A 25,352-nucleotide genomic window follows, 5' to 3' on the forward strand; every position below is an offset into this window, starting at 1 on the left:
ATGAGGACAAAAGCTGGACAGGACAGTTGCGAAGTTTCTGGCACTGAACACGGGCCTGAGTCTCTCTGCTAGAATAGCTTACCGTAGGAAATTCCGCATTGTGAGTGTTCATCTGATTTCCCATGCATGACTGCTCCGATGCTCACCCACCACTTCTCACTTAAACTCCTATTAGGCAGCACTCAGGCGGAAGAATCCAACACGGTCTTTAAAGACCACTTAAGATACAGCCAGAGAAGGCATTGCATTGTCATCCGCTGAACAAAAAAATAATAATAATAATAAATGTGCGTTATTAACTTGTTAGAAATCCACGTGATTGTGTTAATATGGATTCGTCTGCAAAACTACTATATAATGACTGCATCCCAGGCCTGTTGAACAGACATTTGGAAGCTTGAACATAAAGTGTAGACAATAAGAACTGGAATAATCCAGTGAGTTCCATGTTGGCTCACAGGGAGAAACACAGATCATGTGAGTCTCTTAGCTAAGCCTCTCAGGCTTGCTTAGAGGCTCGTGGAAGGTCAGGTCTTTCGGTAATCCTTCATCCTTTACGGTCACCAGAGTCATTAGCAGCTACATAGTCTCTACACAGGAACCTGCTCCTAGATTGAGTGGAGGGATGTGTGCATTAGAGTTGACACCATTCGACCCCACAGAGTCTGTATGGAAGTCTTTTCCACGGTCCAGACAGGTTCTGTTTTGTGTTGTTTTGACCAGTCCTGTATTAGCCACCCACAGGAGTATTTTCAGTGGCAGTTAGCACCTCTGCTCTCATTTTTCTCCCACAGCTCTTGTCCTGGATGGATCTTGATGCTATGACAGCTGTCTGTTGCCACAGAATTTAGATGACCAGAATCAGTGAATACCTTCCCAGTTCCTTCAGGCTTTGTTCTGATCTTTCAATGGCGAGTTCCATTTCTCTCCAACCTCACTTCTTCTCAGCCCCCTTTCCTTCCTCCAGGTTTTCAGAGCCATGCTGTGCTATCAGGAACAAAGGGACGAATTTGGGGGAAGAAGGGAGAAGTGAAAAGTCACTCCCAGTCCTGTTTCATCTCTGTCTCATGACAGCACTGCTGGTGTCTGGGGTAGGCTTGACAGGCAACTTACTGTGCAGGTCAAAAGGACAGCAGAGACAGATAACTGATTTTTATATTAAAATGCATCGGGTAGACTTTGGATGCTCCATTTGTGTTTCGATGGAATTGGGGAGAGGTACTGTTAAAACATTACAATTACAGAGAACATGGTCATGACATAATCCCTAACTGATGGGGTCAGAGAGATGACTCCACAGGTAAGAGCACTGCCTCTTGTAGCAGGGCACCCAAGTTCAATTCCCAGCACCATATGGTAGCTCAAAACTGTCTAAAACCATGGTTCCAAAGTATCCTATGCAAGGTTCAGGCTTTATGAATACCAGACATAGGGCAGCACACAGGCATAAATGCATGCAACATACACACACACACACACACACACACACACACACACACACACACACACACAGCCACTTCAATTCTGTATTTCTTCCCAAGTGGCTATTATATTCATCCTCCTCAATACACTGGGAGGAGAAACCCCATCACTTCCAGATTGTGAGGAGGCCTAGTGCCACTGTTCTTTCTGGTCCTTACAGGATTCATTGTGACACCTTCCCTTCCTTTTTCCTTATTGGTTATTTTATTTATTTATATTTCAAATGTTATCCCCCTCCCCAGTTTCCCCTTTGTGAACTCCCTCTTCCCCCCTTCTCACCCCCCAGCTTCTATGAGGGAGCTCCTGTACCCACCCACTCCCACCAGAGCACTCCACTATATTGGGGTATGAAGTCTGCACAGAACCAAGGGCCTTATAAGGACAGGCAACGGAATCCTCTCCTACATGTGCACCTGGAGCCATGGGTCGCTCCATGGTACTCTTTGGTTGGTGGTTTAGTCCCTGTGAGCTCTGGGCGGGGAGGTAGGGGGCGTGGGGTGTCTGGTTGGTTGATATTGTTGTTCTCCCTATGGGGTTGCAAACCCCTTCAGCTCCTTCAGTCCTTTCCCTAACTCCTCCATTGGGGTCCCTGCATTCAGTAGTATGATTGGCTACATGTATCCGCATCTGTATTGGTCAGGGTCTGGCAGAGCCTCTCAGGGGACAGCCATACCAGGCTCCTGTCAGCAAGTGTTCCTTAGCATCAGCAATAGTATCTAGGTTTGGTGTCTGCAGATGGGATGGATCCCTGGGTGGGGCAGTCTCTGGATGGCCTTTCCTTCGGTCTCTGCTTAATCTTTATCCGTGCATTTCCTTTAGACAGGAACAAGTCTATGTAAATATTTTTGAGATGAGTAGGTGACCCCATCCCTCAAACAAAGGCTGTGCCTAACCTCTGAATATGGTCTCTACAGGTTCTCTCTCCCTTTTGGGGGAGAATTGTGGGGGGTGGGTATTTCAGCTAATGTCATTTCCATTGGGTCCTGGAAGCCTCATAATTTCCTGGCATCTGGGACTTTCTGGTGGTTACTCCAGTTCCCATCCCCCACTGCTACATACCTCCTTTCAATTTCCTGGGGCAGGCTTAACAGGCAACTTCTCTGTACTTCTCTGTCTCCTCCCATACCTGATTCTTGCCACCTTTTTCCCTCCCTTCCCTCTCCCTCCCAGATCTCTCCCTCCCTCTGTCTCCCATGATTATTTTGTTCCCCCTTCTAAGTAAGACTGAAGTATTCACACTTTGGTCTTCCTTCTTCGTGAGTTTCATACAATCTGTGAGTTGTATCATGGGTATTTGGAATATTCTCAACTGAGGAATCTCAAATGGCTGAGAGGCATCTAAAGAAATCTTCAACCTCCTTAGTCATCAGGGAAATGCAAATCAAAATGACCCTGAGATTCCACCTCACACCAGTCAGAATGGCTAAGATCAAAGACTCAGGTGACAACAGATGCTGGTGAGGATGTGGAAAAAGAGGAACACTCCTCCATTGCTGGTAGGATTGCAAACTGGTACAAACACTCTGGAAATCAGTCTAGAGGTTCCTCAGAAAATTGGACATGGGTACCTGAGGACCCAGCTATACCACTTCTGGGCATATACCCAAATGATGCTCCAACATACAACAAAGATACATGCTCCACTATGTTCATAGAAGCCTTATTTATAATAGTCAGAAGCTGAAACAACCCAGATGCCCCTCAACAGAGCAATGGATACGGAACTTATGGTTCATTTATACGATGGAGTACTACTCAGCTATGAAATTCTTAGGCAAATGGATGGAACTAGGAAATATCATCCTGAGTGAGGTAACCAGTCACAAAAAGAACACTCATATATGTATTCACTGATAAGTGGATATTAGGAAAAAAAATCTCAGACACTCTCCTTTCTAACCCTGCACAATGACTGGCACTGATAGAGAAATGGTTTCTCCCTCACCTTTAGGTCCCAAAACTTCAACCTGGCATGACTGACCATTTGCTAATGTAAACCTTTTAAACAGCACATAATAGACACTTTGTGATGTCCATAAACTAAAAGTATTTCCGAATTGGTGATACCAGTTTATGTTCATAGCTGCTCGTGTGAGTGATGTAGTACACTGTAACCTTACTAAACCAACCAATGTCTATCATTTTAACTATAATCATTGAGATGGATTTGTCGTGGTTATAGGTCTCTAATTTCAACTCGTGTTTCCTGTTGTTGATTAATGAAACTGATAGACTTTCTGGACATTTACTGGTCATTTAGATGTTCCCTTTCTTGGCATTCCTATTAATATTTGGGGATCATTCCACACTGGGTCATCTGCCTTTTGGATGCTGATCGGTAGGAGTTCTTTGTAGATGCCAGGTATGACTCCATGTCAGGCACAAGTGGTAAGATACTTGCCCTGGTCGGAGAATTGCCCTTTCATCGTCCAATGGTGAATTTTGGTAAAGAAGAATCATTACAGGTTCCGTAGCTCTTGTCCAAAAACACACAGGTTTACTTTTTGGTTTGTGGTATTTACACAGAAGATATGGATATAGGCATAGTTGACCACCGGAGGATTTCGACTTTGCCCATGTGTTACATTGCTGTACACACACCTTTAACTGTAGAGTCTTCTTAATGTCCTTACATTTGACCACGTCTGACTGTCGCATGCATAACTTTCCACTTATTACATCTCGTCAAGCCTCCTTAAGCTTCAGAATATGAAGAGTTTTAGGCTTCAGCATTGGGATTTTCAGATTAGAGGTGCTCCATTTGTACTCATAAAATCTCGGAATTTGTTGTTTAGGTGTTGCCTAAGAAATCCTTCTCTGGGCTGGAGAGATGGCTCAGCCGTTAAAGGCTAGGCTCACAACCAAAAATATAAGAAATCCTTCTCTGCCCTAGCCATGAAAATGCTTCACTGTCTTCTAACAATGTGAATAGTCTTTTTACCTAGAGTTTTCCAATACATTTGCTGTCGCTATCTTGAGTAATTTTTATGCAAATTTGAAGTAAAAATTCACTTTTTCTCTATTTTCCCTAAGGCTAGCAACACTTATTTTAAACATCACAATTCTGCCAGAGCACCTCATCTCAAAGGAAGTGACCATTTATGTGTAAACCTATTTCTGGGCTTTCTATTCTGTTCGACAGTAGGGCTATTTATCCTTGCATCAAAGGCTGCCCTAATAGCCACCACAAGATTCGTGCCAGCTCCTGGACTCTGGCTGTTTTAAGTTGTCCAGATTTATTTATTCTTTCAACATTAACAGGGCAGTTCCTGGCCTTCCATATATAAAATATAAATTTTAAATTTGCTGCCTTTTTGCTCATGAGCGAGGCATAACCAGTCCTGGTGAAGACTTCAGATGTACTTGAAAAGATGCACATTGTATTAATCTTTGATGCAAACTTCCAGGTGCTAAGTCAGGTTTGTGCCTGTTTAGCACAGAGCTCCCCACCCTAACCTGGCCCTGCCTCTTTACGTTCCCCTTTCTTTCTCCTCCAAGCTATTGAAGAGCATGCATTGTATTTCCCACTATGATTGGAAACTTGTCAATTTCTCCCTTTTAAAAAAATGTTGGCTTTGTGTATTTTTAAAGCCATGGTGTTAACAGTACCAATTTAAAGCAGTGATTTTTCCCTCCTTGGCTCATCCTCATCTCAAAATAAAACATGCCATGCCCAGTAAGGTAGAATCAGGAGACAGATTCCAAACTTATCTACACTGAAGTCTTGTTAACGCTGACCACCTAACATGGCATACTCTGGTGCACTTGAACTTACAGTAGCTGTGACTGACTGCAAAAGGTCTACCCAGCTTTAGGCCCATTAGCATCCTGTCATTCAGGATAGAGGAGTTCACAAAACCCAATCCCTGGCTGAGGATTTATACACAGTTCAAGGCTGATAAGGAGGGCCAAGAGTTTTCTTTAGTTGGTTAGCCATTTTAAGTTTTACTCCTGTAAAGAAACCTCTCCCCATCCTTCTTTAAGTATTCTAATAAAGTTCATTTAGTTGCAAATAAATAAATAAATAAATAGCAAAAAGCAGAATGGGGGAGGCTATTTGGGAATAGGAAATAGAACAGCAGGGGTGGGAGAGAAATATGAGAGATAGGAGGTGGTGAGATAAGTCAGCTGGTAAAGGTGCTTCCCACAAAGCCTGACAACCAGCTTTCATCTCAGAGACCCTCATGATGGGAGAAGAGAACTGACTCCTAAGGGTTGTTCTCTGGCCTTTGCAAGCACTGTGTGGGACACATGTGTGTGAGCACACACACACACACACACACACACACGCAATAGCTTTTAAGTTTTATAATTAAAGAGAGGGCAATAGAGTGAATATTATCAGAATATGTACAATATAAGAACATCATATTGGAATCCATCAAGTGCATGTTCATACCTTTTATATAATTAAATAGTAAATAATAAATGAATAGGTGTTGCTAATTACTAAACAGGTAGAGAGACAGCTAGGTGGACTGCAGCATTTTTAGACAGAAACAGGAACCTTGGATGTTAAAAGATTTCATTTAAGAGCAAGGTTCGTGCTTCCTACAAGAAGGTGGAGTTGTCATGGATACTCTCTGTAATGGAGTTTACTTGCCCTGAAATCAGCAGAGTGGCTTGGCTGTGCCGATGCTCACAAAGAGGACACGTATCCTCTGATGAACCGTGAGAGTCCTTACTCCAGAGGACGATGGTGCCTGGACCCCTTCACGCAGAGGCACTGGCTGTTAGTGGGAACAGAGCAGAAGGAAAAGGCCATCTTCCTCTCCCAGCTTTGCGGGGGTTTCTCCCACCCTGCATGAGCAGAGCTAATTTTCAGCCAGCTGGAATCGTTGAAATGGAGCCTGCAGAGTTCAGTTCCAATATCAGAATACAGGGGGAGTGTGGGTTTGGAGCTGGCAGACAATAAGGTAGTAACTGGCACACCTTCTCAGCTTCCAGGGAAGATGCTTGCCTCGCTGTCTGCTCTGATATTAATAGAGCCATCCCCTCACCATGCTTGATGGTTGTGTGCTCTGCCCTTCTGTGTGGCTTTGTTTGCTACTTTTCTGGTCTGCTATTTAAGGCATATGTCTCATAGACAGAATATAGTTAGGAACTGTAACTTTCTTCCAAAGTAACAGTCCTGGGCTTAATTAAAATACTTAGTACTCTTAAATCTAACATTTATCACTGATGTATTTTAGTTGATAGCTACCATCTCTAGTTTCTATTTGGTCCATTTGTTTCTTACCATTTAGCATAGTGGATAAATTGTGTGATCTCTTTATTTATTTGGTATGTGCTTTATGTTCATTCTTGGGCTTGGAGTTTGAGACAGGATCTTGTACAGCTCAGACTCAACTGCACTCCATGATCTTGAACTGCAGACCCCTCACCCCATGAAACTACCTCACAGGCATGTGCAACATCCTGGTTTATGTGTTTGGCAGGTCCTGAGGATGGGACCAACATTTTTGTGTATGCTACCTTATACTCTAGCTTCTTAACCACACACCCAACTCAAGCTGCTATACATTTTGATCATTTCTTGGTGTTTACTCTATAAATTACAATATAATCCTTTATGTATTACATTCTAAATGAAATAATGGATTTTAGCAAATCTTTACAAACTTTCAAATCAAAGGATACTTTAACTCCACTGCCCTTTCCCATATTTTGTATCATGTTAATTATTATTTGTATCCTACATTTGAAACCTCAAAGACCTATTTCTTCTGTTTCCACATTACAAATAGTTTCATTCGCTTTTTAGCAATTTCTTATTTTCACAAATCCCATCCTAATCATACCTACTCCAGCTTTCTCCTCCAATCCCACTAACGCTCTCACGTTCATGTCCTTTTATGTCCTCTTATTTGTAATGACCCACTAAGTCCAATCAGTGCTGCTCTCAGTTGTATGGATGGAGATCCACCTAACAGAGATAGGAAAACCCACCAGCAGCAACATCCCTAAAGAAAAAATGACTTCTTCTGCCCATAGCAGCCGTCAACTGCCAATGGCTCTTCATCTAGGTGCAAGGCCTCATGAGCCCCACCAGTACCCACATTAAAATGTTGACTGAGTTGATTTTATGCAGTTTTTAGGCAAATACTCCAAGCTGTGGTGAGTTGATGATTATAGCAACCACATCTTGTCCAGGCAGACTTTCTAAGAAGCACTCCCCATGCTCTGGCTCTTAAATTATTTTCAACATCTCTTCCATGGTGTTTCCTGAGCCTTGAGGTAGGGATAAGGGGTTGTTAGAGATGTCACAGTTAGAGCCAAGCACTCAAATGTCACTTGTTCTAAGCACTATGACCAATTGTAAGTCACCATTAACCACCACCCACTGCAAAAAGAAGCTCTCTGACTGAGTGAGCTCAGAGACAGCACTCACCGGTAGGCATAAATATTTAAAGGCAATTTGATAACTTGTTCATTTAGCAAAGCAATAGTGGGTTCTTCCTAAGGTCCATGTCCTCCCCAGCCATGGGCTTCACAAGGTTTATAGTGCCAGGCATGAATCTTCTCCCATGGAGTAGACCTCAAATGCAATCAAATGCTGTTTGTAACCTCCATAGCAATCAAGCTACTGTTGGAACTATAGGCTAGCCTTACCTACCAGGTTGTATTGGAGGAAGCAGGGCAAGCCCCAGGTAAGGCCATTGATGACTTTCTCCCCCAGAAGTCTGGTTAACACCTTAATATAGCACCTACGTAGCACTCTGAAAGCTAGCTAGCAGGGAAGAAGTTTCTAGGTCAATTGCAGTACAATTTTTTGAAGCAACATTTCTGTTTTATTGCTTAATCTGGCCAATCAACTGTTGTTATAAACACTATATGTGTATATACACTATATGTATTTCCACGCAGTTACTTTTAATTATCTTTCATTGCCTCCCATAATTCCCTTGTGCTTCTTCTGTTTCATTCTCTCTCTGGTTTTTGTGGGGCTCTGAAAGACTTTTACCTTGTCTAAAAGTCTTTCCAATAATTTCTATTATTTTGTTTCTCTGTTTAAATTCACATATTTGCTGTTGATTGTTTCTTTGCGTTTTCTAGTCCTATGTTCTGATACATTTAGTTTATATTGCAATTTATTTAGAGAGTTAATTTCAGATAGTTCATTTCTCAGTTCTAGAATTTTCATTTATTCTTTTTTCATAAATTTCCATAATCTCTACTACCAGTGTCTTTAAAATCACTCCCTTTCTCTCATCTTGAATATATTAGTTCTTTTAAATTCCTTAGCTAGTTTCAATATCTTATTCACTCATGAGTAAGTATATCTGTTATCCAGTTTCTTTTGTTTTTTATTATTATGTGTTTACAAAGAGATTTGACATAATTAATATTTTCTATTATTGCTGAAGATTGTGTTTGCGATATTAGTGATGATACACGTGGTTCAATTCACTACATATCTCTATGTAATCTCTATTCTGAATTAACTATTCTCTAAATATGTGACATAGTGATCTACTAGAACAATGTAGATGACACACAAGATCCAATTAGAACTTGAATTTGCTATGCCGACCAGACTGGTTTTCAATTCAGGAAGTTCCACCTGCCCCTGCCCCCCCCCCAAGTGTTGCTGGACTTACTGGTGTGCCATCATGCCTAACTCATTTAAAAATTTTAAACAGTTGTTCTAGTTAACTGCTTTTGTTACTCTGACAAAACACTGAAAGTAACGTGGGTAGAAAAGGGCTTATCTGACTCATGGCTTACAGTTCATCACAAAGGAGAAAGACCGCAGGCACTCTGGCAGGAGCTAGAAGCAGCAATCATGGAGGAATGCTGCTCACTGGCTTGCTTCCTGTGGCTTGATCAGCTACCTACCTAATTTATACAACCCAGAACCACATGCTCAGATGTAGACCAGCCACAGTGGGCCAGGTCCTTCCACATCCACCATTAAACAAGAATGCTCCACAGATATGCCCACAAATCAATTCAATGGAATCCATTTGTCAACTGGGGTTTCCTCTTCCCAGATGACTCTAGATTGTGTCTTTGACCAAATATAAATAAATACATACATAAATAAATAAGAAAGGATCAGTACAACAAGGATACAGGTTTCTTGAATACTTGAACACAGCTTAACTGCCCAACAATATGGAAATGATTAAATAAAATACATGTAATATCATCCTGTATATCATCCATATACACACATATAGAGAGAGACGTATATATGGATACAAATTTGTATCTAGCTTTGTTCACATCTTGAGGTGAATACAGCCATGGAGAGGTCATGCCCCTGATGCATCAGGTTCTCTAGACTTTCATCTGAAGGTCTGTCATTACTCAACACCATTTCTCTGTATCTTTTTCTCATACGACTATCAAAACATCTACGTGTCTTTAAGAAGTTTGCATTTCAGACTGCTGCTCAATGTAGCACCCACAGCTGACAGGACTTAAGTTGTAAAACAGCTTTGTGCCTGGTGGACTTGACCTCCTACACTGCCAGTACTTACCACAAGTTCTGGTGATTTCACAATTACCCACAGGAGCATCTGCCCCACAGAAATAACAGGGGCTCATCCTCATTCCCATGCCTAGGACTGGCTGGCCAATATCCCCAGGGTTAAAATGGCCACAAAGATTTCTTGCAAGGATATTTATTTCTGTTTTATTGCTTAATATAGTCCATTGATGGTCATTATTTTGGTATGTGTAGCTTCACAAACTTTCCTCTTATTACCCTTTATTGCATCCCATAATCCTTTGCTAATGGAGTTGTACACCCATCCTTTCTCACCACATCCCTAGCTATTCAGTGCACTCCTCACGATGAGGTAGTTTTCTAGTCTGGCTTTCTATTAGATCTTAATAGAAGTTCTGGGCTGCTGTCCTACCTTGAGCAGTACAATGTGTCAGATTGATGGTTGGTATTTATCGAATCTTTGTTTCCAAGCAGTTCTTTGACGTCCTGGTTCTCTCTTGCTTAGATCAATGGGAAAATGTTAGTGAGTGACTAATATCCAGCTTGTTTTCAAGTATCTCTCCTCATTAAATATAAACAAAATAGTATTCAAAAAGTGAAAGAAATATTTCCAAAATTATTTAGCTCTCTCCTGTGTCTTAATTTCAAAGTTGATTTCTTCTAGACACAACTTCCTCCACAAACGAAATCACAAGTTCTACCAGACAGATTTTGAAGAAATCTTTTTAAATATCTTCATGAAAAACTACATACATAGTAAATAAATTTTGTAAATAAACAGAATTGCTCTTTGTCTAGACCAAAGATTTACAAATTCCAAGTACTGCTTGAAATTACTTTGTAATTATTTTATCTTCAGTAAAAACACAAACGCCAAAAGTTGGTCAAAGAATCAGGTAACCTCTATGTTTGGTTTTTCCTTGCAGTGACAGATACTCATAGGTCTTCAGACACTTTCCCCTTTCTCTCCAGACCCTGTGTTAAGTGCCATATGGAATTGTGTGATTCATTCTTAGGCAAATCCTATTTTTAAAACTTTTATCCAGCAGTGTATCAAGTGTTAAAAACGACCTCTATTCTATAAACTCTATTTTCATAATATTCTTTTGCTCATGTGTGTATCTGTGTAGTGTGTATGAATGTATATCTGTATGAATATGTATATATATGTATATATATATGTGTGGTTACATATGCATATATGTGCTCATGCATATATATGTGTGTATGCATATATATGTATTTGTGTACATGCATATATACATGCATACTTCTATATGCACATGCATATGGAGGCCTCACAGTTGAAGTAAGAAATCTTCCTTGATTACTCCTGTTTAACTCAGGGGGTCTCTCAGCTGAACTCAAATTCTGTGATTCAATTTTGCTAGCCAGCTCTCTAAGGGGAGCAGGTATCTCTTGTCTTCCCTGCACTGGGATTTAAGGTGAGTTGCCATGCCACCAGGCATTTACTGGGATCCTGTGGATGCAAATTCCTGTTATGGTTATTACACAGCCCTCTACTGAACTTTTATAATGAAGGACAATTTTATGGTTAAGTTTAATGTATTATAAAATATTGTAATGACAAAATGAAAACTTTATTATAGAACATGTTTGGGAAAATTATTTCTATTTTATTCTATATTCTTCCCACACTCCACAGACAATTTACTGAGGGTTCTAACAATTTCAGACAAAAACTAGCATCAATTTCAACATCAGGAGAAAATCACGTAGAGGCAGTCTCATCACCATGCTGAAGTTATAATAAATATGTGAAAACACATAAAGTGAATATGTGTATATATATTCACTGATTCATTTTCTTATTTAATGATCATAGGATTTGTGATTAAAGATATGGTGCCACTGGCAAGTCAGTTATCTTCAAGACTGTTGGCTTCTCCTGTTACACATGCTGTATTTACCACCATGTTTAGCTGCTCTCTGTAGAGAGCATGCCCTGGTCTAAGTGATACATTTGCTCTTTAACGTTCTATTTTGTCTTTCCATTAAACATCTCTATAAGAAGAGAATTAGAACTATAATAAATGAATTAGCACTCATAGGGTTTTCTTTAATAAGGAAGCCAGATTCTCTCAAAGTTAAATCACTTGAAAAAAAATCCTTCAGTAAATAAAAGGGTAAAGTTCAGAAGTCTTTGGGAAACCCAGATTCGTATTTTGTCTCTATTGTTTCTTTAATCATTGAAATTTGGGAGACTGCTCCATGGAAGATGCTTAGCATTTCTAACATTCAACTTGTGCTCTTCAAAACAACAATTCCACACAAGACAAAGAAAGGCTGAAGAATTGTTCTAGAGCAACAATTCTCAACCTGTGGGTCAAAACCCCTTTGTAGCTCTCATAGCACTTACCCTACATATCAGATATTTTTTTTAATTTATTTAATACTTAATAATTATTCTTTGGTTTTCGGGCAAACATCCCCCTCCCCCTCCCCTTCCTTATGGGTGTTCCCCTCCCAACCCTCCCCCCATTGCCGCCCTCCCCCCAACAGTCTAGTTCACTGGGGGTTCAGTCTTAGCAGGACCCAGTGCTTCCCCTTCCACTGGTGCTCTTACTAGGATATTCATTGCTACCTATGAGGTCAGAGTCCAGGGTCAGTCCATGTATAGTCTTTAGGTAGTGGCTTAGTCCCTGGAAGCTCTGGTTGCTTGGCATTGTTGTACATATGGGGTCTCGAGCCCCTTCAAGCTCTTCCAGTTCTTTCTCTGATTCCTTCAACGGGGGTCCTATTCTCAGTTCAGTGGTTTGCTGCTGGCATTTGCCTCTGTATTTGCTGTATTCTGGCTGTGTCTCTCAGGATACATATCAGATATTTATATCACAATCTGTAACAGTAGCAAAATTACAGTTCTGAAGTAGCAATGAAATAATTCTTTGGTGGGGGCTCACCACAGCATGAAGAACTATGTTAAAAGTTAGGAAGGTTGAGATCCACTGATCTACAGTGAAAGGGACAAAGAGACATGACAATTACATTCAGTATAATTTTTCTCTATTGGATCTTTTACAAAAGAAAAAATAAGCAATAGAGCAATTTTACTGAGACAACTGACAAATGAGACCAATGACTGTAGACTCCACCACAGTGTTGTGCTGCTGTTACTGCCTCTGAATTTCATAGCCATGTGAGTTATAACATAGAAGGAAGGGAAAGTGCAGTCAAGTATTATGAGGAAATGGGGCATGATGCAAGCAATGTATTATCAAATAGACTGGAAAAATAAATAATGCAAATATGTGAATATGTATATATGTGGGATTGTGTATGCACACATCAAATGTAAAGTAGGAAGCAAGTCTAAAATATTTAAAATTTCCAGATGCACATAAAGCGTAATTTTGATTTTTTGATATTATCTCTCAACTTTTCTGTAAATCTAAAGTTCTTTCAAGGAAAAATATTTGAGATGGATTTCCCACATCTGGGTTACATTGAACTCTAATACAAGTTTAAGAGTAAACCACCATTTGTTTTTGTAGTTCTCTAAATGTTTTTCTTTTGAAATTAACATATAATTACAGCAGTTTCTTTGTCCTTCCCACCCCTTCCCATTCATGTCCCTCTTCTCAAAATCATGACCTCTTTGTATTTAATTGTTGCTGCCTGTGTTTGGGGAGGGGAATTATTGTTGCATGTGTGTGTACATGTTCATTTGTATTGAGAAGGTACACTGAGCTATAATACATATAAACAACAACAATAACCATCAATAATCTTAAAGGTGCAATAGCAGTTTGTATGTCTTATTGGTAGCCAATAGATCTTTAATAGGACATAGTCAGCTACCAGGGCTAGTGGAATAATGTAACCTGGATTTTTAATAAACCTCTGCTTTATTAAACCACAGAATTCATAACAGTTTTGTAAATATTTATCTTTATACACACAGATAAGTATAGCTCTCACCCTTCATCAAAGAAGCTCTTCTTTGTAATAGAAAAAAGATTATTTCAGAAATGCACAACTTACTAAAACACAGAAGAGAACAAATGACTGTATAGAGCTCAACCCCAGTTGATCCATATGCAATGCAGGTCCTACACCTAAGGCTCAGGAAATTCCTCAGGAAGATGGGGCCAGAAAGATTGTGTCAAGAGAACAGGAGGTGTTCTATGAGATTGTGTCTACTAGAAATGTTAATGGAGTTATGCTCATGTGGTCTTACCAACATGGCTGCCTAAACATGGGCAGAAAAAAAAAACAGTAAACATGCTAGCATAGAAGAGCTAAATCTCATGAGGCCTTAACTCCATACAACGACTCCATGCAATGAACGGAGGCCGAGAAATCAAGAAATACTCTTCACTGGGGATGAGTTAAAATATTTACTATCAGAATTGAACTGACCCAACAGCTCCCTGCACTCAAATCCTGTGAGGGGGAGAGAGTTGAACATCCAGAAGTACAGACAGTCCTGAGACTGCAGGACAGACCTCCACTTCTTCCCACCTCTCCCACATCCCTGGGCCAAGAGGAAACTGCACAGTGCCTCTGGACACAGGAACATAGGAGCAGTCAGCTGCAGGAATCTGCTGGGTCCAGCCTGTGCCTGGAACTGAACTGAACTGGTCACACAGCTCCCTGAACCCAAATCCTGTGGGGAAGAGAGCTGGCCCACAGAAGTGCAGGGCACAGGGACCTAGGAGCAGTGACAGGCAGGACCCTTCAGGTTTCTTTCAGAGAGCTGAAAGCCACTCAACAGGAGCACCTACACACCTGAGAGCAGAGCTCTCTTTTCCCAGACGTGGCTGATAGAAAACAGGTCTACAGGAGTGCAGACACACAGGCCTACAGGAGGGTCAAACCATGGTCAGAGACAGCAAGACAAGCTAACACCATAGACAACCTGATGGCAAGGGGGCAAGCACAGGAACCTAAGCAACAGAAACCAGGACTACTTGGTATCATAAGAGTCAAGCTCTCCCAACAAAGCAAATACTGGATATCCAAACATACTGGAAAAGCAAGATTTGGATATAAAATCACATTGTATGATGATGGAGGACTTTAAGAAAGACACAAATAACTCCCTTGAAGAAATACAGGAGAACACAAGTAAACAATAGAGGCCTTAAAGAGGAAACACAAAAATCCCTTAAAGAATTACAGGAAAACACAACCAAATAGGTGAAGGAACTGAACAAAACCATCCAGGATTTAAAAATGGAAATAGAAACAATAAAGAAAGTATAAGGGAGACAACTTTGGAGATAGAAAACCTAGGGAAGAGATCAGGAGTCATAGATGCAAGCATCACCAACAGAATACAAGAGATAGAAGAGAGAATCTCAAGGGCAGAAAATACCATAGATAGCATCAACACAACCACTGAAGATAAAGTAAAATGTAAAAATCTCTTAGCCCAAAACATCCAGAAAATCCAGGACACATGAGAAGATCAAACCTAAGGATAATAAGTATTGAAGATAGTGAAGTCTCCCAACTTATAGGGCCAATAAATACCTTCAACAAAATTATAGAAGAAAACTTACCTAACCTAAAGAAAGAGATTCCCATAAACATATAAGAAGCATGCAGAACTTGAAATGGATTGGACCAGAAAAGAAATTTTTACTGTCACATAATAGTCAAAATATCAAATGTACAAAACAAAGACAGAATATTAAAAGCAGTAAGGGGAAAAGGTCAAGTAACATACAAAGGCAGACCTATAAGAATTACACCAGGCTGCCGCTGCAGAGAACCCGTGGGCAGCACCCCACGAGCGAACTTGAGCCTCGGGACCACAGGTAAGACCAACTTTTCTGCTGCAAGAAAGCTGCCTGGTGAGTTTGGGACACACGGAAGCAGAATTCCTCTAGGACCGGGCACGTTCTGTGTTTACCAGAAGTCCCACACCCGCGGATCCCGGCCCGCAGCAGCTCTCTGCTCCCAGACCCCGTGAGAGAGAGACCCAACCGCCTGGTCAGGTGGGCACTCCTGAGGCTGCAGAGCAGAAGAGACCACCAACACTGCTCACCCCTGCCCACATCCCTGGCCCAAGAGGAAACTGTATAAGGCCTCTGGGCTCCGTGGGGAAGGGCCCAGGAGCGGCAGGACCCCTGCTTGAGACACCACAGGAACCTGAAGGAAACAGACCTGATAAACAGTTCTCTGCACCCAAATCCCGTGGGAGGGAGAGCTAAACCTTCAGAGAGGCAGACAAGCCTGGGAAACCAGAAGAGACTGCTCTCTGCACACACATCTCGGACGCCAGAGGAAAAAGCCAAAGACCATCTGGAACCCTGGTGCACTGAAGCTCCCGGAAGGGGCGGCACAGGTCTTCCTGGTTGCTGCCGCTGCAGAGAGCCCGTGGGCAGCACCCCACGAGCGAACTTGAGCCTCGGGACCACAGGTAAGACCAACTTTTCTGCTGCAAGAAAGCTGCCTGGTGAACTCAAGACACAGGCCCACAGGAACAGCTGAAGACCTGTAGAGAGGAAAAACTACACGCCCGAAAGCAGAACACTCTGTCCCCATAACTGACTGAAAGAGAGGAAAACAGGTCTACAGCACTCCTGACACACAGGCTTATAGGACAGTCTAGCCACTGTCAGAAATAGCAGAACAAAGTAACACTAGAGATAATCTGATGGCAAGAGGCAAGTGCAGGAACCCAAGCAACAGAAACCAAGACTACATGGCATCATCGGAGCCCAATTCTCCCATCAAAACAAACATGGAATATCCAAACACACCAGAAAAGCAAGATCTAGTTTCAAAATCATTTTTGATCATGATGCTGGAGGACTTCAAGAAAGACGTGAAGAACTCCCTTAGAGAACAAGTAGAAGCCTACAGAAAGGAATCGCAAAAATGCCTGAAAGAATTCAGGAAAACATAAATAAACAAGTAGAAGCCCATAGAGAGGAGACACAAAAATCCCTGAAAGAATTCCAGGAAAACACAATCAAACAGTTGAAGGAATTAAAAATGGAAATAGAAGCAATCAAGAAAGAACACATGGAAACAACCCTGGATATAGAAAACCAAAAGAAGAGACAAGGAGCTGTAGATACAAGCTTCACCAATAGAATACAAGAGATGGAAGAGAGAATCTCAAGAGCAGAAGATTCCATAGAAATCATTGACTCAACTGTCAAAGATAATGTAAAGCGGAAAAAGCTACTGGTCCAAAACATACAGGAAATCCAGGACTCAATGAGAAGATCAAACCTAAGGATAATAGGTATAGAAGAGAGTGAAGACTCCCAGCTCAAAGGACCAGTAAATATCTTCAACAAAATCATAGAAGAAAACTTCCCTAACCTAAAAAAAGAGATACCCATAGACATACAAGAAGCCTACAGAACTCCAAATAGATTGGACCAGAAAAGAAACACCTCCCGTCACATAATTGTCAAAACACCAAACGCACAAAATAAAGAAAGAATATTAAAAGCAGTAAGGGAAAAAGATCAAGTAACATATAAAGGCAGAACTATCAGAATCACACCAGACTTCTCGCCAGAAACTATGAAGGCCAGAAGATCCTGGACTGATGTCATACAGACCCTAAGACAACACAAATGCCAGCCCCGGTTACTGTATCCAGCAAAATTCTCAATTAACATTGATGGAGAAACCAAGATATTTCATGACAAAACCAAATTTACACAATATCTTTCTACAAATCCAGCACTAAAAAGGATAATAAATGGTAAAGCCCAACATAAGGAGGCAAGCTATACCCTAGAAGAAGCAGGAAACTAATCGTCTTGGCAACAAAACAAACAGAATGAAAGCACACAAACATAACCTCACATCCAAATATGAATATAACGGGAAGCAATAATCACTATTCCTTAATATCTCTCAATATCAATGGCCTCAACTCCCAAATAAAAAGACAGAGATTAAGAAACTGGATACGCAACGAGGACCCTGCATTCTGCTGCCTACAGGAAACACACCTCAGAGACAAAGACAGAAACTACCTCAGAGTGAAAGGCTGGAAAACAACTTTCCAAGCAAATGGTCAGAAGAAGCAAGCTGGAGTAGCCATTCTAATATCAAATAAAATCAATTTCAAACTAAAAGTCATCAAAAAAGATAAGGAAGGACACTTCATATTCATCAAAGGAAAAATCCACCAAGATGAACTCTCAATCCTAAATATCTATGCCCCAAATACAAGGGCACCTACATACGTAAAAGAAACCTTACTAAAGCTCAAAACACACATTGCACCTCACACAATAATAGTGGGAGATTTCAACACCCCACTCTCATCAATGGACAGATCATGGAAACAGAAATTAAACAGTGATGTCGACAGACTAAGAGAAGTCATGAGCCAAATGGACTTAACGGGTATTTATAGAACATTCTATCCTAAAGCAAAAGGATATACCTTCTTCTCAGCTCCTCATGGTACTTTCTCCAAAATTGACCATATAATTGGTCAAAAAACGGGCCTCAACAGGTACAGAAAGATAGAAATAATCCCATGCGTGCTATCGGACCACCACGGCCTAAAACTGGTCTTCAATAACAATAAGGGAAGAATGCCCACATATACGTGGAAATTGAACAATGCTCTACTCAATGATAACCTTGTCAAGGAAGAAATAAAGAAAGAAATTAAAAACTTTTTAGAATTTAATGAAAATGAAGGTACAACATACCCAAACTTATGGGACACAATGAAAGCTGTGCTAAGAGGAAAACTCATAGCGCTGAGTGCCTGCAGAAAGAAACAGGAAAGAGCATATGTCAGCAGCTTGACAGCACACCTAAAAGCTCTAGAACAAAAAGAAGCAAATACACCCAGGAGGAGTAGAAGGCAGGAAATAATCAAACTCAGAGCTGAAATCAACCAAGTAGAAACAAAAAGGACCATAGAAAGAATCAACAGAATCAAAAGTTGGTTCTTTGAGAAAATCAACAAGATAGATAAACCCTTAGCCAGACTAACGAGAGGACACAGAGAGTGCGTACAAATTAACAAAATCAGAAATGAAAAGGGAGACATAACTACAGATTCAGAGGAAATTCAAAAGATCATCAGATCTTACTATAAAAACCTATATTCAACAAAACTTGAAAATCTTCAGGAAATGGACAATTTCCTAGACAGATACCAGGTATCGAAGTTAAATCAGGAACAGATAAACCAGTTAAACAACCGCATAACTCCTAAGGAAATAGAAGCAGTCATTAAAGGTCTCCCAACCAAAAAGAGCCCAGGTCCAGACGGGTTTAGTGCAGAATTCTATCAAACGTTCATAGAAGACATCATACCAATATTATCCAAACTATTCCACAAAATTGAAACAGATGGAGCCCTACCGAATTCCTTCTACGAAGCCACAATTACTCTTATACCTAAACCACACAAAGACACAACAAAGAAAGAGAACTTCAGACCAATTTTCCTTATGAATATCGACGCAAAAATACTCAATAAAATTCTGGCAAACCGAATTCAAGAGCACATCAAAACAATCATCCACCATGATCAAGTAGGCTTCATCCCAGGCATGCAGGGATGGTTTAATATATGGAAAACCATCAACGTGATCCATTATATGAACAAACTGAAAGAACAGAACCACATGATCATTTCATTAGATGCTGAGAAAGCATTTGACAAAATTCAACACCCCTTCATGATAAAAGTCCTGGAAAGAACAGGAATTCAAGGCCCATACCTAAACATAGTAAAAGCCATAAACAGCAAACCAGTTGCTAACATTAAACTAAATGGAGAGAAACTTGAAGCAATCCCACTAAAATCAGGGACTAGACAAGGCTGCCCACTCTCTCCCTACTTATTCAATATAGTTCTTGAAGTTCTAGCCAGAGCAATCAGACAACAAAAGGAGATCAAGGGGATACAGATTGGAAAAGAAGAAGTCAAAATATCACTATTTGCAGATGACATGATAATATATTTAAGTGATCCCAAAAGTTCCACCAGAGAACTACTAAAGCTGATAAACAACTTCAGCAAAGTGGCTGTGTATAAAATTAACTCAAATAAATCAGTTGCCTTCCTCTATACAAAAGAGAAACAAGCCGAGAAAGAAATTAGGGAAACGACACCCTTCATAATAGTCCCAAATAATATAAAGTACCTCGATGTGACTTTAACCAAGCAAGTAAAAGATCTGTACAATAAGAACTTCAAGACACTGAGGAAAGAAATTGAAGAAGACCTCAGAAGATGGAAAGATCTCCCATGCTCATGGATTGGCAGGATTAATATAGTAAAAATGGCCATTTTACCAAAAGCAATCTACAGATTCAATGCAATCCCCATCAAAATACCAATCCAATTCTTCAAAGAGTTAGACAGAACAATTTGCAAATTCATCTGGAATAACAAAAAACCCAGGATAGCTAAAGCTATCCTCAACAATAAAAGGACTTCAGGGGGAATCACTATCCCTGATCTCAAGCAGTATTACAGAGCAATAGTGATAAAAACTGCATGGTATTCGTACAGAGACAGACAGATAGACCAATGGAATAGAATTGAAGACCCAGAAATGAACCCACACACCTATGGTCACTTGATTTTTGACAAAGGAGCCAAAACCATCCAATGGAAAAAAGATAGTATTTTCAGCAAATGGTGCTGGATCAACTGGAGGGCAACATGTAGAATAATGCAGATTGATCCATGCTTATCACCCTGTACAAAGCTTAAGTCCAAGTGGATCAAGGACCTCCACATCAAACCAGACACACTCAAACTAATAGAAGAAAAACTAGGGAAGCATCTGGAACACATGGGCACTGGGAAAAATTTCCTGAACAAAACACCAATGGCTTATGCTCTAAGATCAAGAATCGACAAATGGGATCTCATAAAACTGCAAAGCTTCTGTAAGGCAAAGGACACTGTGGTTAGGACAAAACGGCAACCAACAGATTGGGAAAAGATCTTTACCAATCCTACAACAGATAGAGGCCTTATATCCAAAATATACAAAGAACTCAAGAAGTTAGACCGCAGGGAGACAAATAACCCTATTAAAAAATGGGGTTCAGAGCTAAACAAAGAATTCACAGCTGAGGAATGCCGAATGGCTGAGAAACACCTAAAGAAATGTTCAACATCTTTAGTCATAAGGGAAATGCAAATCAAAACAACCCTGAGATTTCACCTCACACCAGTGCGATTGGCTAAGATCAAAAACTCAGGTGACAGCAGATGCTGGCGAGGATGTGGAGAAAGAGGAACACTCCTCCATTGTTGGTGGGATTGCAGACTGGTAAAACCATTCTGGAAATCAGTCTGGAGGTTCCTCAGAAAATTGGACATTGAACTGCCTGAGGATCCAGCTATACCTCTCTTGGGCATATACCCAAAAGATGCCTCAACATATAAAAGAGACACGTGCTCCACTATGTTCATCGCAGCCTTATTTATAATAGCCAGAAAATGGAAAGAACCCAGATGCCCTTCAACAGAGGAATGGATACAGAAAATGTGGTACATCTACACAATGGAATATTACTCAGCTATCAAAAACAATGAGTTTATGAAATTCGTAGGCAAATGGTTGGAACTGGAGAATATCATCCTGAGTGAGCTAACCCAATCACAGAAAGACATACATGGTATGCACTCATTGATAAGTGGCTATTAGCCCAAATGCTTGAATTACCCTAGATCCCTAGAACAAACGAAACTCAAGATGGATGATCAAAATGTGAATGCTTCACTCCTTCTTTAAATGAGGAAAAAGAATACCCTTGGCAGGGAAGGGAGAGGCAAAGATTAAAACAGAGACTGAAGGAACACCCATTCAGAGCCTGCCCCACATGTGGCCCATACATATACAGCCACCCAATTAGACAAGATGGATGAAGCAAAGAAGTGCAGACCGACAGGGGCCGGATGTAGATCTCTCCTGAGAGACACAGCCAGAATACAGCAAATACAGAGGCGGATGCCAGCAGCAAACCACTGAACTGAGAATAGGACCCCCGTTGAAGGAATCAGAGAAAGAACTGGAAGAGCTTGAAGGGGCTCGAGACCCCAAAAGTACAACAGTGTCAAGCAACCAGAGCTTCCAGGGACTAAGCCACTACCTAAAGACTATACATGGACTGACCCTGAACTCTGACCCCATAGGTAGCAATGAATATCGTAGTAAGAGCACCAGTGGAAGGGGAAGCCCTGGGTCCTGCTAAGACTGAACCCCCAGTGAACTAGACTATGGGGGGAGGGCGGCAATGGGGGGAGTGTTGGGAGGGGAATAACCATAAGGAAGGGGAGGGGGGGATGTTTGCCCGGAAACCGGAAAAGGGAATAACACTTGAAATGTATATAAGAAATACTCAAGTTAATAAAAAAAAAAAAAGAATTACACCAGACTCAGAAGAGACTATAAAAGCCAGAAGATCCTGGGCAGATGTCATACAGACCCTAAGAGAACACAAATACCAGCCCAGGCTACTATATCCAGCAAAACTCTCAATTAACATAGATAGAGAAACCAAAATATCCCATGACAAAAACAAATTTGCACAATATTTTCTAGAAATCCAGTCCTACAAAGGATAATATATGGAAAACTCCAACACAAGGAGGGAAGCTACACCATGGAAAAATGCAAGAAAGTAATCTCCTTGCAAGGAAACCAAAAGAGGAGAGACACACAAACATAATTCCACCTCTAACAACAAAAATAAGAGGAAACAACAATCACTATTCCTAAATATCTCTTAATATCAATGGACTCAATTCCCCGATAAAGAGACTCAGACTAAGAGACTGGATACATAAAGAGGACCCAGCATTTTGTTGCATACAGAAAATACACCTCAGAGACAAAGACAGACACTACATTAGAGTCAAAGGCTGGAAAACAACTTTTGAAGCAAATGGTCCAAAGAAACAAGCTGGAGTAGCCATTCTAATATTGAAGAAAATCAACTTTCAACCAAAAGTCACAGGAAAGATAAGGAAGGACATTTCTTATACATCAAAGGAAAAATTCACCAAAATGAACTCTCAATACTAAACATCTACGTTCCAAATGCAAGGGCACCTACAGTCATAAAAGAAACCTTACTAAATCTCAAATCACACATTGTGCCTCACACATTAATAGTGGGAGATTTCAACAGCCCACTCTCATCAATGGACAGATCATGGAAACAGAAATTAAACAAAGACATAGAGAAACTAACACAAGTTAAGAACCAAATGGACTTAACAGATATTTATAGAACATTTTATTCTATAACAAAAGGATACACCTTCTTCTCAGAACCTCATGGTACCATCTCTGAAATTGACCATAAAATTGGTCACAAAATAGGCCTCAACAGACTCAGGAAGATAGAAATGATCCCATGCATCCTATCAGATCACCACGGACTAAAACTGGTCTTCAATAACAACAAAAACAACAGAAAGCCCATATATCCATATATATATATATATATATATAAACAATGCTGTACTCAATGATAACTTGGTCAAGAAAGAAATAAAGTAATTAAAGCCTCTTTCTAATTTAATGAAAATAAAGGCACAAACATACCCAAACTTATGGAACACAATGAAAGCATTGCTAAGAGGAAAACTCACCTAACTCTGTGAGTCTGAAAAAAGAAACAGGAGATAGCATTCATCAGCAGTGTGACAGCACACCTAAAAGCTCTAGAACAAAAAGAAGCAAATACACCCAAGAGGAGTAGAAGGCAGGAAATAATCAAATTCAGGGCTGAAATCAATGAAATAGAAACAAAAATGACTGCACAAAGAATCAGCAAAACTAGGAGCTGGTTCTTTGAGAAAATCACCAAGAGAGATAAGCTCTTAGCCAGACTAACCAGAGGGCACAGAGAGTGTGTACAAATTAACAAAAGCAGAAATGAAAAGGGAGACAAAACAACAGAATATGAAGAAATTCAAATAATCATCAGATCCTACTACAAAAGCTTATATTCAATGAAACTGGAAAATCTGGAAGAAATGGACCATTTTCTAGATAAATACCTTGTACCTAGGTTAAATCAGGGAATAGATAAACTATCTAAACAACCCCATGACTGCTAAAGAAATAGAAGCAGTCATTAAAGGTGTCCCAACCAAAAAGCCCAGGATCAGATGAGTTTAATTCAAAATTCTATCAGACCTTCATAGAAGACCTCATACCAATACTATCCAAACTATTCCACAAAATAGAAACAGATGGAGCACTACCAAAGTCTTTCTATGAAGCCACAATTAGACTTATAACTAAACTACACAAAGGCCCAACAAAGAAAGAGAACTTCAAATCAATTTCCCTCGTGAATATCAATGCAAAAATACTCAATGAAATTCTTGCAACTCAAATCCAAGAACACATCAAAACAATCATCCATCATGATCAAGTACACTTCATCCCAGGGATGAAGGGATAGTTCCATGGATAGTTGATGGAAATCCATCAACGAAATCCACTATGTAAAAAAACTCAAAAATATTGATCATTTCATTAGATGCTGAGACAGCATTTGACAAAATTCAACACCCCTTCATGATAAAAGTCCTGGAAAGAATAGGAATTCAAGACCCATACCTAAACATAGTAAAAGCCATATACAGCAAACCTGTAGCCAACATTAAACTAAATGGAGAGAAACTTGAAGCAATCCTACTAAAATCAAGGACTAGACAAGGCTGCCCACTCTCTCCCTACTTATTCAATATAGTACTCGAAGTCCTAGCCAGAGCAATCTGATACAAAAGGAGGTCAAAGGGATCCAAATTGGAAAGGAAGAAGTCAAAATATCACTATTTGCAGTTGATATGATAGTATATTAAGTGACTCCAAAAGTTCCACCAGAGAACTACTAAGCCTGATAAACAACTTCAGCAAAGTGATTGGGTATAAAATTAACTCAAACAAATCAGTAGCCTTCCTCTATTCAAAAAGTAAACAAGCTGAGAAAGAAGTTATGGAAATAACAGCCTTCACAATAGTCCCAAATAATATAAAATAGCTTGGTGTGACTAACCAAGCAAGTGGAAGATCTGTGTGACAAGAACTTCAAGTCTCTGAAGAAAGAAATTAAAGAAGATCTCAGAAGATGGAAAGACCTCCCATGTTCATGGATTGGCAGAATTAATATAGTAAAAATGGCCATTTTGCCAAAAGCAATCTACAGATTCAATCCAATTGCCATCAAAATTCCAACTCAGTTCTTCATAGAGTTAGAAAGAGTGATATTCAAATTCATTTGGAATGACAAAAAACCCAGGATAGCGAAAACTAAACTCAACAATAAAAACTTCTGGTGGAATTACCATCCCTGACCTCAAGCAGTATTACAGAGCAATAGTGATTAAAAAAAAAACTGTATGGTATTAGTACAGAGGCAGGCAGGTAGATCAGTGGAAAGAATTGAAGTTCCAGAAATGTACCCACAC

At 40.2% G+C, this 25,352-nt stretch overlaps 1 protein-coding gene across 10 annotated transcripts in view; it reads left to right on the top strand.

Moving 5' to 3' along the window:
• Positions 1-25,352, top strand: part of Spata16 (spermatogenesis associated 16) — a 380,391-nt gene that overhangs the window by 3,989 nt on the left and 351,050 nt on the right. The window lies entirely within an intron of this gene.

This window comes from Rattus norvegicus, chromosome 2, assembly GCF_036323735.1.
Source record: "Rattus norvegicus strain BN/NHsdMcwi chromosome 2, GRCr8, whole genome shotgun sequence".
Classification (NCBI taxonomy): domain Eukaryota; kingdom Metazoa; phylum Chordata; class Mammalia; order Rodentia; family Muridae; genus Rattus; species Rattus norvegicus.